The sequence below is a fragment of the Lepus europaeus genome, chromosome 4 (assembly GCF_033115175.1).
Source record: "Lepus europaeus isolate LE1 chromosome 4, mLepTim1.pri, whole genome shotgun sequence".
NCBI lineage: Eukaryota > Metazoa > Chordata > Mammalia > Lagomorpha > Leporidae > Lepus > Lepus europaeus.
In genome coordinates, this window is record NC_084830.1 from 6,126,970 (window position 1) to 6,146,376 (window position 19,407).

A 19,407-nucleotide genomic window follows, 5' to 3' on the forward strand; every position below is an offset into this window, starting at 1 on the left:
CCTCATCTCTTATAATTTAAATTTCTCTCCCTTAAAGTAACACACAAATAAAAATTTCTGATTTCTCCTTCAACTTCTTTATTTTTTTAAAAAATATTTTTATTTACTAATTTGAAAGTTGGAGTTACAGAAAAGGAGAGGCAGAGGCAGAGAAAGAGAGAGAGAGAAAGTCTTCTATCCACTGCTACAGTCTCCAAATGGCTGCAATGATCAGAGTCAGGACCTTCATCTAGATCTCTCACTTGGGTGCAGAGGCCCAAGCACTTGGCCATCTTCTGAGGCTTTCCCAGGTGCATTAGCAGGGAATCGACTCAGAAGTGGAGCATGTGGAACTCAAACCGGCGCCCATGTGGGATGCTGGTGCTGCAAGAGGAAGCTTTACCTAACCTACCACAGCACCAATCCCTCAGCTTTTTTATTGTATACATTCATTGTTTCTTTTTAAGATTTATTTATTTTTAAACTTTAATTAGTAAATATAAATTTCCAAAGTACAGCTTATAGATTACATTGGCATTTTCCCCCATAACTTCCTTCCCACCCACAACCCTCCCATCCCCACTCCCTCTCCCATTCCATTCACATCAAGATTCATATATATATATATATTCATTTTCAATTATCTTTATATACAGAAGATCAATTTAGTATATATTGAGTAAAGATTTCAACAGTTTGCACCCACACAGAACATAAAGTGTAAAATACTGTTTTAGTACTAATTATAACATCAATTCACATTGAACAACACATTAAGGACAGAGATCCTACATGAGGAGTAAATACACAGTGACTCCTGTTGTTGACTTAATAATTTGACACTCTTTTTTATGGCATCAGTAATCTCCCTAGGCTCTTGTCATGAGTTGCCAAGGCTATGGAAGCCTTTTGAGTTCACAAACTTCGATCTTATTTAGACAAGGTCATAGTCAAAGTGGAAGTTCTCTCCTCCCTTCAGAGGAAGGTACCTCCTTCTTTTATGGCCTGTTCTTTTTACTGGGATCTCACTCACAGAGATCTTTCATTTAGGTCTTTTTTTTTTCTTTTTTCCAGAGTGTCTTGGCTTTCCATGCCTGAAATACTCTCAGGGGCTCTTGAGCCAGATCCGAATGCCTTAAGGGCTGATTCTGAGGCCAGAGTGCTGTTTAGGACATCTGCCATTCTATGAATCTGCTGTGTGTTTCCCATGTTGGATCATTCTCTCCCATTTTAATTCTATCAGTTAGTATTAGCAGACACTAGTCTTGTTTATGTGATCCCTTTGACTCTTAGACCTATCAATATGATCAATTGTGAACTGAAATTTATCATTTATTTGAAAGCAGAGTTACAGAGAGGCAGAAGCAGAGAGAGAGAGAGAGAGAGAGAGAGAGAGAGAGAGATAGAGGTGTTCCATCTGCTGGTTTACTCCCCAATGCCACAATGACTGAAGCTGAGCCTATCCAAAGCCAGGAGCCATGATCCTCCTCCAAGTCTCCCATGTGGATGCAGGGTCCCAAGGACTTGGTCCATCTTCCACTGCTTTCTCAGACCATAGCAGAGAGCTGGATCAGAAGTGGAGCAGCCCGGTCTCGAACTGGTGCCCATATGGGATGCCAGCATTGCAGGCAGCGGCTTTAGTAGCCATACTATAGTACAAGCCTCCCGATTTTTTTTTAGTAAATTCATTTTTTCACTCTCTAAAATGCTACTGTGTCCTCCAATTATTTTAGCTCCTTCTCTAGATATTAGTTTTCTTTTCCATGCATGCTCACCACAAACTTTAGATGCTGTTGATTTTGGGGATTTTTTTATAATCTTTTTTCAAAGTTTTATTCAAGTTATATAGGTTTCATATACAGATTTAAGAACATAGTGATACTTCCCCCCTGCCCTCCCTCCCACCCTAACTCCTAGCCTTCTTCCTCTTTCCTATCACATTCCCACTCTAAATTTTTAGGAAGATCTATTTTCAGTTTACTTGATGATGTTATAGCTAACCCTACACTAAGTAAAAGAGTTCAACAAATAACACAAAGAAAAAGAAACCATTGATCCTCAACAGAAGAGACAAGGGCAATAAATAATGATCAAATTTCAAAATGTCCATTTCTCTCTTAAACATTACATTTTAGGTACTCTATTAGTTATCTCAGATCAGGGAAAACATTTGAATATGTCTTTTGAGGACTGGCTTATTTCACTAAGTATAATGGTTTGCATTTGCTTCCATCTTGTTGCAAAAGACAAGATTTTATTTATTTTTTTTTACAGCTAAGAGATATTCTAAAGTGTGTGTGTGTGTATATATATATATATATATATACCCATTTCTTTACCTAGTGAACAGTTGATGAACATCTGGGTTGATTCGATATCTTGCCTACTGTGAATTGTGCTGCAATGAAAATTGGAGTATAGATAACTCTTTCATATTCTGATTTCTTTCGGTTTGGGTAATTTCTCTGGAATAGAATGGCTGGATCACATGGTAGGTTTATATTCAGGTTTCTGAGGTATCTCTGTACTGTGTCCCACAGTGGCCGTACCACTTTACATTCCACCCAACAGTGGATTAGGGTAACTTTTTCCTCACATCCTTACCAGCATTTGTTGTTTGTTGATTTCCTTATGAGAGCCATTCTAATTGGAGTAAGGTGAAACCTCATTGTGGTTTTGATTTGTATTTCCCTGATGGCTAGTGATCCTCAGCACTTTTTAACTATCTATGGGCCATTTGAATTCGCTCTCTTGAAAAAGGCCTGGAAGTTCCATCCTTTGTCCATTTCTTAACTGGATTGTTTGTTTTATTGTTGTTGAATTCCTTGAGCTCTTTATAGAGTCCGGATGTTAACCCTTTATCAGTTGCATAGTTTGCAAATATTTTCTCTCATTCTATCAGTCCTCCCTTCACTTTGATGACTGTTTCTTTTGTAGTGCAGACACTTCTCAGATTGATGTAATTCAATTTGTCAATTTTGGCTTTGATTGCCTGTGCTTCTGGGATCTTTTCCAAAAACTGTTTGTCTACGCCAATGTCTTGCCGAGTTTCTTCAATATTCTTTAGAAATTTTATAATATCTGGTTGTAAATTAAGGTCTTTGATCCATTTTGGGTGGATTTTTGTGTAAGATCTAAGGTATGGGTCTAGTTTTCCCAGACCATTTGTTAAAGAGATTGTGCTTGCTCCATGGATTGATTTTAGTTCCTTTGTCAAAGAGAAGTTGTGTATAAATGCATGGCTTGATTTTTGGAGTTTTTGCTCTGTCCCATTGGTCAACATCTGTTTTTGTGTAAGTAGCAGGCTGTTTTAATTCTAGCTGCTCTGAAGTATGTCTTAAAATCAGGTATTGTGATGCCTCTGGCTTTGTTTTTGTTGTGTTCATGTTGTCTTGGCTTCACCAAAGGAGCAAATTATCAAGTCCTGATTCAATATCACTTTTTCTGACTTGCTGATACTTGAGTCATCATTCCACCTACCTTCCATTTTCTGATAGAGCATTTCTATAGTTAGTAGAGCACTTATCCAACTATGTCAGGGTTAAGTTTTCTCATTTCTTAATATCCTTGATGCCAACATCCTGTATTATATATAACACTTGTTGTTTGTTTCTGTTTGTGTGTTCTTTAACTGAATACCCAACATATTGCATGTTGGCTTTATGACTATCAGAATAAAATACTTTGAGAAAATTCCAAAGTTTCAGGACTTAAAACCTGGTTTAGTGATGCATGTATTAAAATTGATATAAATGAAAATGGATTATTATTATAATAGCATCTGTGACCAGTGGACTTCATTTGTGTGATATTTATAGTATTTTGAACTTATCAACATTAAAAATTTAATTTGCAATTTTGAGTACCAGTGAGGATATTTTTTGGAATTATCAGTCTCTTCTGTGTCTCATTGTAATCTCAATAATTTATAAGGGAATTTCAGAAGGATGTCTAAATCCAGTTTGTGTCAAAAAATAAGTATCATATGGCATTCCTGAAACAAATGATAAAGGACAAAAAAATACCTTTGTGGCAGTAGCACTAATATTAAATAATTTTACAACAATATTTCTATGTTTCAAGCATTAAATTGATTAATTTACTTAATATTTGAAAAAACACTGAAGAGGGTATTTATATGTTAATAAAACTGTTTGAAAGATAGAAATTTGTTTTTTGCTCAAAATGCCTAGACCAGCATAGTTAATATATCACAATTTACACAGACTCACATAGCTAATATATCATTTAAGTCATTAACTATTACTGTATAATTGCCACTGCATAATTTAGTGAATTAAAATTAGATGCAGTTATTATTTGCTTTGCATCTGAGTCAGGTGGGAATTTTTGCTGATATGAACAAAGTTCAGGTTATCTCGGCTGAATCTCAGATTCAGATTCTGTTCATGATTTTGTTGCTGCTGCTTATACAGGGGCCTACTCAGATCTCCTCTTTTTGTCTTTGCTGTTCTCCTCGCCCAGGCTGGTTCCCTTGCTAGCTTACCAACGTTCACAACCAATAACACAGAAACAAGAGCAAGTGCATCTAATTGGACAAGACAGCAAGTGAGTATGCACATGAACTGTCCAGTTTCTGCTTATTTCATATTTTTTTTTTTTGGACAGGCAGATTTAGACGGTGAGAGAGAGAGACAGAGACAAAGGTCTTCCTACCATTGGTTCACCCCCTAAATGACCGCTACAGCTGGCGTGCTGCATCGATCCGAAGCCAGAAGTCAGGCGCTTCCTCCTGGTCTCCCATGCAGGTGCGGGGCCCAAACACTTGGGCCATCCTCCACTGCCTTCCCGGGCCACAGCAGAGAGCTGGGCTAGAAGAGGAGCAACCGGGACAGAACCGGTGCCCCAACCGGGACTAGAACCCAGAGTGCCAGCGCCGCAGGTGGAGGATTAGCCTAGTGAGCCGTGGCACCAGCTGCTTATTTCATTTTTACTCACATCAGAATGCCCAAAATAAATCTCATGGACAAGGTGAGTCAAGACAGGAGGAAATACCGTTAAATGACAAATAACATGCATTGTGGAGGACATTAATTACAGAAGCCTAGTATTATACAAATGTACTCTAACCCACTTATTCACATTCCTCCATCAAGCAAAATGTGTTCTCCTTTCCCAAGCGTTGCGTCTCAGGATTTGGTTTTCTCATATATAAAAAATGTTACCAATATGACCTCCACAATTTGTTGTGAGATTTAAATTAAATAATGATGACTCAATAGGTCTTACACTTTAATATATATTTTATTTCAATATTCTATCCCAGAGTCTTGAGGTTTCTTGAGTCATTGACATTTAGGTAAGCACTTTCTATGTACAAACATAATTATCCTCCAGCCATTTTGACCCACATTTATTTCTTAAGATACCTCCACTCTTTCTCAAAAGTTCCCTTTGTTTCTCCAAAGGTTGCCTCTGTTCATCCTGCCCAAGGCTCAAAGTCTTTTCTGACTTAGCCTTGTAAAAACTTCAGCAACCATTACCATTTTTAATTAAAAATGTTGTACTATTTATTTAGTCATTTTCATTTATTTTAAAGACAGAACAACACACACACACAGAGAGAGAGAGAGAGAGAGAGAGAGAGAGAGAGAGTGAGAGAGCTATTTTCTCTCTGCTGCTTTAATCTCCATATGTCTGCAATAGGCAAGAGGAAGATAAGTCAGACCAAACCCAGGATCCCAGAGCTCCATCCAGATCTCCCACATAGGTGGCCTGGACTCAGGTACTTGGGCCATCAACTATTGCCCTCCCAGACACAACAGCAGGAAGCAGGGTGAGTAGCAGAGGTGGGACTCAGTCCCATACAATCTGATGTGGGATGCAGTGTCTCAAACAATAGCTTAAGCCCCTGGTGTCACATTTCCCAACCCAATCCCTGCATCCATTGTCATATTTTATGAGACTCCAGAGATTTCAGGCTCAGCTCTTAAACTTTGCAATATTTACATACTCCATCACTCTCTTTCCCAACCAGACTTCAAACTTCCCTATAGCAGACATTTTTTTTTTTCTTGATGGTAACCATGTTGTGAAATGATAGGACTTGGCAAGATTTCATTATGGAATTATGTTATTTTTAGCCACCTCTGTATTCAGTTTTACACTGGAGCCTCAACCCTGTTCCCTTCCACTGCAGGTGGTCCTTCCTTTTTTTCTCATTTTCTTCCACTGGTTCCATTTGGCCAAGTATGAGGTCAACAAGGGAACACATTATTCTCTGTAAGTGGCTATCTTGAATTGACCCTATGCTGGGGGGGGGGGGGGAGGTCGGGAATGACCTTAAAAGCAAGTGGAGAAAGCCATCAATCCCAGCCTCTGCAAAGAACTGCCTTGTGCTTATAGAAGTCTTGAGGACAAGGGGTAGTGTAGCTATAGAAAAAAAGTATTTGGTCCAAGTTAGACATCTCTAATTAAGCCCTGGAGGTGCATGTGAATTGTAGGTAATAGCAGACTGTTACCAATCAATAGTTCTCACATAATTCTGCCTGCCCATAGAATCGCCTGGTGCATATTAAGAAGCTCTCCAAATATTGTGATTAAGTATTTTTTCCCCTTTGGTGCAGCCTGGGTATCAGATTTAATTTTTTTAACTCTCCAATTTATTCTAACATCTCACCCAGGGGGAAGGCTGGTGCTGAAGAGTGCACTAAACTACTTCATCCTTTTTTACCTCAGCTTACCATTGCAGGCAGTGGTAGGGAGCAAAAGAAAAGTCCCATTGCACTGCCATCCACCCAGTTTACAGAGCATCTGCCCTCAGAATCAGTGTTTGGTAAATGTTTGTTGAATGAAGCAATGCAGTTTGCTTCCAATACATCTTGGGTTTGGGAGAGAGCTGTGCTTAGCTCACTTGTTTAAATGTGTGTGAGATCACACACTTCCCACTTCAGGGACACGCACATGGCAGGGACATAGCAAACACAGAATGGAAACAAAATGTGGACATTGTCACTGCTTGTATTTCAGTGGCATTATTCACACTGTAACTGCACCAGCAAAGTATCATGATTACTTATGTGCATCGCCCTGTATTAGTAACCAAGTTGGTGTCTTGTCTGATCTTCACATCAAGCTGCATGGTTTCTATCTTTCCTTTTAAAACATAAAAAATTTAATGACAGGTCCCTCAGTGATTTAGGGTTAACAGGTGTAGAGCGGTGGCTAGAACCCTAACCTTCAATCCCTCAAATATTGATAACTCTAGGATGTTTGGCTTATTAATTTTAATAGCTTCTATAAATCTTAACTTTCTTTCCTTTTATCTCCCCAAAACATCCATAAAATCTCCATGGGGAAATTTAATAAATAATTCAAGATGAATTTGCTTTCTTTGGTAAAACCGACACATTTGGAGAGTAGCTAAGCAGTAACCAATATCTAACAAATACAGTAATAATTTTAAAGAGACAATTATAGGATAACTACCCCTAAGATGTTACAAGCAAACAAGCATTGCTAATACAGGCCCTTTGCAAATGTAACTTATTGTCTCATTATAAAAGCCCAAAGGAAAGGAAAGGAAGTTAATCCAAATTAGATGTTAATTAGAAACTTATGATGAATTGCATGTTGCAGATATATAGACATTAAAAGAAACGTGGTGTTACACGTTATTGAGAAAAATATATTTTTATTATATTTGGGAGAAAGGAGAAAAGATGATGCATTAATCATAACTCATTTAAGATCTTATCTTAAATGAAAGCTGCACTAAACATAAGGCAAAGTTATTTCAGACAATGTCCATCTGACAGGTCAATGGAGAAAAGGGATGAGAATTCCCTGAACAAGCAAAACCAGAGGTAACATGAGTGAAACTAGTGAATCTGAACTTTAGAGAAACTTAATTTGGCTATTTCTTGTAAATGCCTCTAATAATCACAAAGGAACCTATGCTGCTTTCTAAACAACGGTATACGATAATCACTTGTAACCAATCCCCTGCTACCTAGAAACCCCTATTATAGAACGTGATCATGGTAAAGTTTAAACAGCTCCCTCATTTTCACTTTATAAACTGTTTTGTTGATGCCAGTGTGTGCTACCTGGCACCAGGTCCTTGACTTTGCCTCAAGAAAAAAATCATGAGAGGTTGGCAATGTGCCATAGTAGGTTCAGCCTCCACCTGTGATACTGGTATTCCGTATGGGCACCAGTTCCAATCCCAGCTGCTCCACTTCTGATCTAGCCCCCTGCCATGGCCTGGGAAAACAGAAGATGGCGCAAGTGCCTGGGCTCCCACATCCACATGGGAGACATAGAAGAAGCTCCTGGCTCATGGCTCCTAGCTTCAGATCTCCTCAGCTCCAACCATTGTGGCCATTCGGGGAGTGAACCAGCAGAAGGAATACCTCTCTCTCTGTCACTCTGCCTCTAGAATAAATAATCTTAAAAAAAAAAGGAAAAAAAAATCATGAACAATTTGAAGAACAAGGAATAGCAAGCGCTAAGAGTTTCATTGAGAAAACAAAATTAGCACTCCACAAAGTACAATCTTCCTCCAAGGACTGTGGCCCCATCTCTGAACTGAGTTTAACAGTACATAGGTTGTTTAATGAAAGTGGAGGCGCATTCTAATACAAGAGAGAAAAATTCAGCTTTTTCTGGGAAGTAAGTGTTGATTTCCCTGGACCTAGCTACCATCCCTTTTGGCTTCTTATGTGGTCCTCCTTTCAGCCTTAGCAGCTGGAAAGTGCCTCCCTCATTTAGCATGCTGATGCATTACAATGAACATACAATGAGCCAGGCCGCCTTGGCCCCCTTAACTGGTATGCATCTTGTCCAGCAAAGGGGTCTGTTTATGTTCAGAGCACAAGGAAACAAACCCATCTCCTGTAGCCTTGAGATAATAGAAACACCCTACCCCTAACCTGGCAGCTCACTCAGCATACCCTTCCACCTGCCTATCTCACTGTGAAGAATGAACTGTGAGCTTCTCACTACTTTTGATTGAGGTCTCTTGGATCTCGAGCTGTAGCTTCTTTAATTGTATGATATTCAGCTTCTAAATTCTCTAAATTCAACTTATTTTATTTTTGATCCCAGTAAAGTGGATCTTATAGCTCATATTTTGAAAGGGGAGTCCTATATGAAGGATCTCTGTGAGAACCCCGGGAAAGAAGGGGCCATCAAAGAAGGATGTAATTTTCTCTGAAGGGAAGAGAGAATGTCCACTTTGTTTATGGCCCTGTCTAAATACTTACAGAGTCTGTGGACTCAAAAGGCTTCCATATCCTCGGTAGCTCATGTCAAGAGCCTCGGGTAATCACTGACGTCATAAAGAAGAGTGTTAATTGTTAATTTAATAACAGAAGTCACTGTGCGTTTACTCCCCAAGTAGGATCTCTGTCCTTAATGTGTTGTACTATGAGAATTAACTGCAAAACTTGTTCTCAAACAGTAATTTATACTTTCTCTCTGTGTGTGTGCGCGCGTGTGCATAAATTGTTGAAATCTTTGCTTAGTATAGAGTTGGTCTTCTTTATACAAAGTTAATTAAAAATGAATCTTAATGAAAAATGGGGTGGGAGAGGGAGTAGGAAGTGGGATGGGAGTGGGGACAGGGGGCAGGTATGGGTGATATTGGAATTGGCCCCCTAAAATATGATATCAGAATATGGATCCCTTAAAGTTTCCCACAAGTCCCATCTGGGGTGTCATACAAAATCAGAATTTGGGGTACCATATGATAACACTGTGTGTTTATTAATAAATTTCCAATATTAATAAGCCTGTATGGGTTCTTGTCTAATATTCAGAGAATTCTGAATACTGGCATAGATAACCAAGGTACTATGGTATATTTTTAAGCTTTTATTTAGTGAGAGAAATGCATAGGAGAGTGAGGGCCCTACCTATAGGAGAGAGGTAAATCTGGGCTCATACTAAGTACCAGGAACTAGCTACGTGGAGGAGCATCTAGGCAAGGAAGCAGGGTGGGCAGCCTGAAGGTCATGCACCCAGGAGGCACGGGGCTGCAGCCAGCCCCGAACTGGCAAAAGGCCAAGGAAAGAAAGAAACAGGCACACAGTGTCCCAGGCTTTTAATCCACTTCCAAAGAGGCATGGTTAATTAACCTGATTGGTCAGTGGGTACACAGGTATGTATGGCCAGGTAGGGGTATGAGGTAACACAGGGGCATGGTGAAGGTGTGGTCTTTCAGCTCACAAACTTAATCAATTTCATTCTATATGCATGCCTACAATATGGGGGGAAGAACCACTATATTCCTAAAGTGGTACCTTTGAAATTTGCATTCATTAAAGAAAAGCTTTCTTAGAATAAAAAAGAGATAATCAAATAAAATGCTATATAAAAAAAGAAATGGTATTAGGTAGGCAGACCTCACAATAAATAATAACTCACCTAAATGTAAATTTCAGACTTTTTTTCTTTTAATTAAAAAAATCAAATTTATTTAAGAGTCAGAGTAAGAGAGAGAAACAGGGAGAGAAGAGGGGAAAGAAAGAGAGTAAGTGCCTATACACAGTTTCACTTCCAGGAAGGCTGCAATGGCCAGAGTTTGCCTTGGCTAAGGTGCTGCCCATTGGAGAGCCTAGAATGAAATCCAGTCTCCCATGTGGGCAGCAGGACTCAATCCCTTGAGGCTTCAGTTCTACTGTCTCCTCATTTTTAAATGTAAATTAAATATATTGGACATACTACTCTAAACATAAATAAACTAATAAATTGAAATTCAACTTACTATACCTCCTGTTTTCTATCTAGCAACTCTATAAAGGGATCAAAGACAATGAAACTTTTAAAGCAAACTGAGAAAATTGCACATAAAATATTATTCCTCATTTGGGCATTGTGTGACCTGTATTGAAAAATAGCTGTAGAAATATCATGTAAATGACATTTATTGTCCCATGCTGAATATAATATGAATATCAATTATTGCATTAATCTTTTCATATCTTCTGTATTTCATATGCTCTGGCACCTGGGAACTGGCTGACTGGGGAGACACTGCTCATCTCATGGAAACTAATTCTCTGAGAGAGCAAACAAGTGGTGTGAAACTTCATCATTCATATGCAGTCCATCAATCTGGAGGCCGCATACCCCAACTACCTCCTGTACTGAGCTCTCACATCCGCCCCCGCTCTAATCACCCAGGAGCCAGGTCCTAGACACCAGCCAGCCCTACACCTGGTGCCTGTCCCGCCTGTTTTTTCCCAGAGAAACAGTAACAATGGTTTGTTCTGCTTTCCCCTCGTTCCCTCTGCATTCTGAATGACTGGGGGCTTTACTTTACTGCCACCTGTAACTAACAGTAGTGGTATCAGAGACGACTCCCTAAAATATATACGAAAATGTGGCCCTTTAAGGCTCCTCAGAAGTGCCATCTGGGGTGTCACATATGCTGCCGGAATTTGGGGTGCCTTATGATATCACCATATGCTTATTAATAAATCCCCAATATTAACAAGCCTGAGAGGATTCTTGTCTATTATTTAGAGAAGAATTCTAAACACTGGCACATATAAATGAGGCAGCATGATAAAACATTTTAAGCTTTTATTTAGTGAGAAAGATGCATAGGAGAGTGAGAGCTTTATTAAGAGAGAGAAGTAAATCTGGGTTCATACCGAGCAGCAGGAAACAGCCACATGGAGGAGCATTTAGGCCAGGAAGCCTAGGGCGTGTGGCCCAAAGGCCATGCACCCTGGAGGCGCAGGGCTACAGCAAGCCCCCTCCTGGAAAGAGGCCAGGGAAGAAGAGAAGGGGAGGGCCACATGAGCATGGGCCAAGAACCTGAAATAGTTCCTTGAGCTAGTTTTCCAGAGGATAGTCTGAGGAAGCTATCTGTTGCATTTATAGCACATCATCTATAGCACTGGGAGTGGGGAGAGCAGACAACCACGAGCAAAGAGAACTACAGGAATCTGTCAGACATTTGAACATAAAGTGTATGGAGGCAAATCTTGGTTGACCAGGTAGTTGGAAGACCTCTTCCACTCTCCATTTTATACATCTTGGACACTCCTCTAACTCATGCTGTAAAAGGCCTGACAAACTACTACTAAGAGCTGTGATTTCTTTGAGGAATCATACCTTCTTAATGTCTCCTTTGCTTGTCATCAGTAAATAAAACTTCTCTCTGCACAGTATCTTCTTGAGCCTGATTATTGGTGACGCCTTATGTCAACTAACAACTGCATCATATGCTGCATCCTCTGTGTCTAGGAATCTGGGTTGGAACCATGTCTTCCTTTATGATAGCCATTAGCCGGTCTGGACGCCTTACAATAACTAGTGAAAACCAATCCTGGACACATTTTGAATCATTTATACCCGCAGGGGGAAACTATATCCCTTCAAAATATACTACAATGTTAACTTAGAGAGAACATGTCTTATGATTCTCTCAAAAAAAAAAAATGATTCCAGAGGCAGCAGTTTGCCAAAGTGATTAAGACACCATGTAGGATGAATATATCCCACCTTGGAATGCCTGGGTTCACATCCTGGCTCCAGTTTGATCCCAGCTTCCTGCCATTGCACACCCTGGGAGAGAAAAGGTGATGCCTCAAGTATTTGGGCCTCCATCACCCATGTTGAAGACTCAGACTGAGTTCTAGGCTCCTGGCTTTGTGCTAATCCACCCTTGGCTTTTAAAGACATTTGGAGAGTAAGCCAGCAGATGGAAAATATTTTTCCTTCCTTCCTTCCTTCCTTCCTTCCTTCCTTCCTTCCTTCCTTCCTTCCTTCCTTCCTTCCTTCTTTCCATCTCTCTTTTTACACTCCTTGCTTTTGGGTCTTTTTCCTCTGCCTTTTAAGTAAATAAAAATTTAAAAAATAAAATTATTTCATGTACCTAATGATAATGTGCTGAAGAAAAATGTAGGAAATATAACATTTAGTCCTGGTCCTGTTAGCTGTGGAGTTTAGAAAGCTCCAAACAGCTCTCTCTGATATTTCTCTTTTATTTAAATAAAACACAACACAAGCAAATGTAAGTCACCATTAAACAGAGTACACTGCTCATATAAAAACATGTAGCAGACACCTTCTTACTTAATTCAACTTCAAGTTCACTTGCAGGAGTCATTCTGTATTATTCTATGGCTACTCCTACTAGGAATCCATCATGGTTAAGTGTTTCTTAGTTCCTCATGTTCATATTAGATGCCTTTGCAATGTGTTATCTGAGTTCATGAGTTGTCCCTATCATTGCCGTAACCATAGTTGTTACAACTTTATGCATGAGCAATATGTCTTTCAGGTATTATTGCAGTGAAATTAAAAACACTTTATTTTCCTTCCTCTGTCTTCTAAAAATCCATGCAGAAAGGAAAGCTTTTCCTTGGCTTAATTAAAAAAATAAATGGGCAGACTTTATGACTTTTCTCCTCACTTTTAGTTAATTTGTTACCTTAAATCCCATTTATGTCATAAAACACTCCTATTCTAATAACTAGACTGTCTAATAGTTTATAAGAAGCAAAATATCTAAATTAGTTTTAAGCAGCAGTATTCTCCCCACTCCAGCACCAACTCTCTTGCCTTGTATGCTGGATGGGAAGTGGAGCATGTCTTTCTTCTGAATTCCTTTCTCATCCCTCTCCCTGGCTGGTCTAATCCATCTCGTGAGTTATAGAGAACAAGAAAGTTTTACTGGATTATGTTATACTTTCGGAGTAGATATTGAAAACTCTTTTCCTGATGGCCATGGATGGAAACTGTTGTCTCTGACATAGTCTTTTATACATACATCAGTAATCCAAAAGGTCTTGTGCACATCTTCCCAGAGCCTCAAAAAATTGGCGTTAACCTATAGTTCTACACACCAGCTCTGTAGCACAGGATATAGTCGACCTGGATGGACCTCTGATGCACAGGGCTCTTCCCAACACCATAATATACTCTGGGGATATGCCCAAGACAGATGGAGCTCTACTGGCTCCTATCAGGCAGTCAGGACTTATCCTGCCCTGAAGATTTCATGGGCCATGGTTTCATCATCACATGGGATGCCTTCCAAACTTCAAGACTCACTTATTTCTGCCTCTACCAAATCTGACTGATGGCTATTCTTCCTTCATCACTAGTTTAAAGTGAGAGGCCAGGCCTACTTTAAAAGGGGAAACCAGAGATCTTCAACAGCTCTGTTCAACTCACCTCCCAAATGGGTATTACCCTGTGAAGGCATCATTCATATCCCATACCTACTATGTTTTAGAAGATTGTTGTATATTATGTATTGCCACATACATTGCAACTAGCTATCACATATTTCTGAATTAATTAAACACTGTTGGGGATGGAGCGCTGGTGTGGCAGTAAAGCAATGCTGGCATTGGACTTGGACTCCGGTTCAAGTAACAGCTGCTTCACTTCCAAACCAGCTCCCTGCTAATGTACCTGGGAAAGCAATGGAAAATGACCCAAGTATTTGATTTGGGCCCTGCACTAACATGGGAGACCCAGATAAAGCTCCTAGCTCTTGGCTTTGGCCTGGTCCAACACTAGCTATTGTGGCCATTTAAGGAGTGAGCCAGCAGATAGAAGATCTCTCTCTCTCTCTCTCTCTCTCTCTCTCTCTCTCTGCCTCTGCCTCTGCCTCTGCCTCTCCCTATCTGTAAATCTGCCTTTCAAGTTACTAAATATTTTAAAAATTATTTAAACGCTGTTTACAATAATTCATTAAAACATGGTAAATATCCAAATTTAAATAAACAAGTACAGAAATGGTTTGCCTGTGAGATATCACAGTCAAGGGGCTGGCGCTGTGTCTTAGAGGGTAAAACTGCCACCTGTAGTGCCGGCATCCCACATGGGCCCTGGATCAAGTCCTGGCTGCTCCACTTCCTATCCAGCTCTCTGCTGTGGCCTGGGAGAACGGTAGAAGATTTCCTAAGTACTTGGACCCCTGCACCTGCATGGGAGACCAGGAAGAAACTCCTGGCTCCTGGCTTCAGATCAGCACAGCTCCAGCCATTGCAGCAAGTTGAGGAGTGAACCAACGAATGGTTCTCTCTCTCTGTCTGTCTCTCTCTCTCTTTCTCTCTAACTCTCTGTGCGTCTGCCTCTCTCTAACTCTGCCTTTTCAGTAAATAAATAAATCTTAAAAAGAAAACTATCATAGTCAAATATTTAAAGCTTTGTCAATTTGAAAACCTGAAGTATTTCTAAGGGTAAATAATGGATAACAAGATATTTTATGTAGCTTAGTTGTCTAAGTATCAAAATAGATCAGCAAAATTATATTAAAAACATGAAAAATACATTTAATATAAGATGCAAATGACTGACCTATTCTGAAAAATTTAACCTTGGTAATGATAACAATAAGTATTTCATTAAAGGTAATTCTCAATTTTTAGAACAATATCTTGTTTCATCATTGGTATTCAACTTTAGTGAAAGAGTAGATTACTACAAATGTACTGGAAACCAAATTTACCCAATACATAAGTTTCTACATTTAATTTTATAATTCTATTTTTCAGAATTTGACCTGAGCAACTCAGTAAAAATCATTTTTAACCATTGATTGATGTATAGCAATCCTTATTGCAGTGATGAGTAGAAGATAAAATTGTAAACAAGGAAACATTTAAACACATTATTTTGAAATCAGACAAAGAGATATCATATAATTTTAAAAAATATTTTCCTACCAGTATACCAATCTTTATATCATGATTTTTAATTTATATTTTGTTCTAGTGTGGGTGTCCCTGCAGGCACATGGGATTTGGAAAGTGTTGATATTGCAGGAAGAATGCAAAATGTAGCCTCTCATACTATGTACTGATGTTTTCTTCTTATTTTATTCTACCTTTTTCTATTCTTTTCAGTAATCCCATTAGTTTTAGATTGGCTGTATAGATTAAAGAATTACCCAACAATTTAGAGCTAAAAATTATCCTGCAACTTACAACTCAATCTCTATATAAATTTATACATTTTTCTATGTGTTTTGGCTTTAAATAAGTACTTGCCCCTTACCCCTGTTAAGATCCAAAGCAATGAAAAGTTAAATTGCAGATTCTGCCCCCAGAGAGTTCTATTTGGGAACAAAGAGTAAGTGACTAGCTCCTGCAAAGGAGTTAAGTAAAGTCAACGCTGCCTACTTGCAATATAGTACAATCATGTGTCAAAGAAAAAAATCATCATATAGCTATATTCTTTCCATTTCAATTGTATCTCTTTGGGTTGGTTGCTGGGAATCATGGAATTTTGATTTTTGAATGGGGAATACCAATCTGTGTAGGAGTTATTGTGATTAACAGAAGTCATCTCTGTAATAAAATATCACCATGACTAATCATGGGTGCTCAGTAAATGCTAATCATTTTTCCCTTTTTGGGATTACAGATGTACCAACCAGTTCCTAGATCCACAAATCAGCTGAAGTATGCGAAGAAAAGTAGGTCAAAATAGAGCACATCAGTCAAGGAAAATACCAAAAAGAATTACAAGCCATTATTCCACAGCCAATTTAGTCTCCATTTATTTGACAGATTGGCACCTTGTAAATATGTCACTTGTCACAACTGGGCTGTCAGAACCACAACCTGGCCTCCCACCGATGGCTGCTCTGACACAAGCAACCTGCAGTTTCTTTCTGCGCATGCTTGTGTAGGCTTGCCTTTACCCAGTGCTCAGCTGTGCCCATATACACTGGGAGCATTTTGTGTACTCAGTAGAAGATTCATTCCTTGCATCCTGTGTAGAGATTTTCTTGATCCTTCACTTCAACGCATTATGGGTTTTCATGTTAGGGTTTAAATTACTCAGTTTACATTCAGTAAAATTCCCTTTACTTCTGTGTAAGACAAGAGTGGTTCTAATTATGTTTCCTTCTTTCACTTCAATTCCATTTAGAATGTTAAAACAAAAGGACATGAAGATGAGAAAAAAAATATGTGTGTAGAAGTGTCTGTACCTATCTTTTGAGAATGTTAACAAAGGAACAAAAACTATCGGTGACTTATATACTAAGGATGGTTACGTTATTTGAAAGGAAGTTGTGACATTGCATTTTACTACTTTTTCTGAGAAAGGGTAATCAGCCAAGGAGGTAAGAGGAAGTAATGCAGGGTAACCCATTTTTCAGATGTTCCTGAAGGGAATGGTGTGACACAGCAGCTTCCAGAACAAATGAATTCCCATCTGCCTAAGCAAGGAATCCTGCGGTGTGTGTTGCATGTATGTGTGTGTGTGTGTGTGTGAGTGCATGTGGTGTGTGTGTCTGCTGGAAGTAAAGAAGGAAGGGGAAAGAGATGAGGATGATAGAACAAAAGGCAAGAAAAAAAAAACGGACATGAGAAGTGAATACAAGAAGAAAACAAAACCTAAAAAAATCAGTTACAGGGATGGCTGGATTTCATTAAAGACAGCAAAGTAAAATCAGAGTCAAATTGTACTTCAGAGACTGTCTGTGGCCCCAATTATCTCTTAGCTCTCATAGGATGATGTAATTATGAACCTCTGTTTCACATTAGGAGTATGTCCAAACAATGCAGTCATAAAGAGAATAGACCAAGTCCCATATTAATTATTGGCAAAATCAATTTAAATGCTTTTAGGCTAAATATAAATTTTAGATAAGAAAAGTCACAAAATACAGGAAAATAGAATTGTTTGGTACTTTAAGTATGATGAAGAGAAACCCTTTCAAAATTTGGACTACTGTTTTTTCAAAGAACAGCTTATGGATTACAATGGCTCCCCCCTCCCATAACTTCCCTCCCACCCGCAACCCTCCCCTTTCCCGCTCCCTCTCCCCTTCCATTCACATCAAGATTCATTTTCAATTCTCTTTATATACAGAAGATCAGTTTAGTATATATTAAGTAAATATTTCAACAGTTTGCCCCACAGAGCAACACAAAGTGAAAAAAATACTGTTGGAGTCCTAGTTATAGCATTGAATCACAATGTACAGCACCTTAAGGACAGAGATCCTACATGATTTTTAAAAAATTGATTAATTTTCTATGCAATGTCCAATTTAAAACCAAGTTTTTTTTTTCCATTTTCAATTATCTTTGTATACTGAAGATCGATTCAGTATATACTAAGTAAAGATTTCATCAGTTTGCACCCACACACAAACGCAAAGTGTAAAAATACTGTTTTAGTACTAGTTATAGCATTACTTCACATTGGACAACCCATTAAGGACAGATCCCACATGAGACGTAAGTACACAGGGACAATGTGTTTTATGTATATATAATGATAACAAAAATGTGTTATAATATATTACACATATACACACACATACAATGTGATATATACATATATAATGAGTTGAGTTTCAATGGTAATGGACATCGTTTTTCACAAAAACAGAAAAACTGGTTATTAAATATGGATTACTTAATATCAGGATTGTATTAACTTCAGAGGTAGATGAATTATTACTAATTTTAAGATTATGAAGCAAAAAGAACATAACATGCAGAATTCTTTAGAAAACTTACCAGGGCTGGCAGTGTGATGTAATGGGCTAAGCTGCCATCTGCAATGCCAGCATACCATATGGATGCACCTGAGAAAGTAGTGGAGGATGGGCCAAGTGCTTGAGCCCATGCACCAATGTAGGAGCTCCCAATAAAGCCCCTGGCTCCTTGATTTGGCTTGGCCCAGCTTTGGACTTTGCATCCATTTGGGGAGCAAACCAGCTGGTGGAAGATCTCACTCACTCTCTCTGTCCCTCCCTCTCTCTCTGTAATCCTTTCAAAATAAATAAATAAATAAATAAATCTTAAAAAAAGCTTAGCAAGTAAGAAATCAAACTTCGAATTTTGTCCTAAGCATTAACAATTGCTGAAGAATTGAATGGAATGTGAACTATTAATTAAATAATTATAGTATGGCATAACAAAAATAACAGAATAAATAAAAGAGAAACTGATAATATTGAAGACTCATAGAATAAAACTTGATTGAAATTTTGACAAAATAAATGGTACTTGGGCCGGCGCCGTGGTTCACTTGGTTAATCCTCCACCTGCGGCGCTGGCATCCAACATGCTCGCCGGGTTCTAGTCCTGGTTGCTCCTCTTCCAGTCTAGCTCTCTACTGTTGCCCAGGAAGGCTGTGGAGGATGGTCCAAGTGCTTGGGCCCCTGTACCCACATGGGAGACCAGGAGGAAGCACCTGGCTCCTGGCTTCGGATCCGCTCAGGGCCGGCCGTAGCGGCCATTTGAGGAGTGACGCCTTTCTCTCTGTCTCTCTTTCACTGTCTATAACTCTACCTGTCAAATAAAAAATAAATAAATAAAAATGGTACCATATGGTTGCTCCTGCAGTAAACAATGATAAAAATGGGAAAATGAAATATAAGGAAACTGTTTGCAGGCATTGGAGGGCAGGCTACAGTTTCTGAGATTGGGAGAACTCAAGAAGTGATGCGAGGACTAGTCCAGCCCTCCTCCT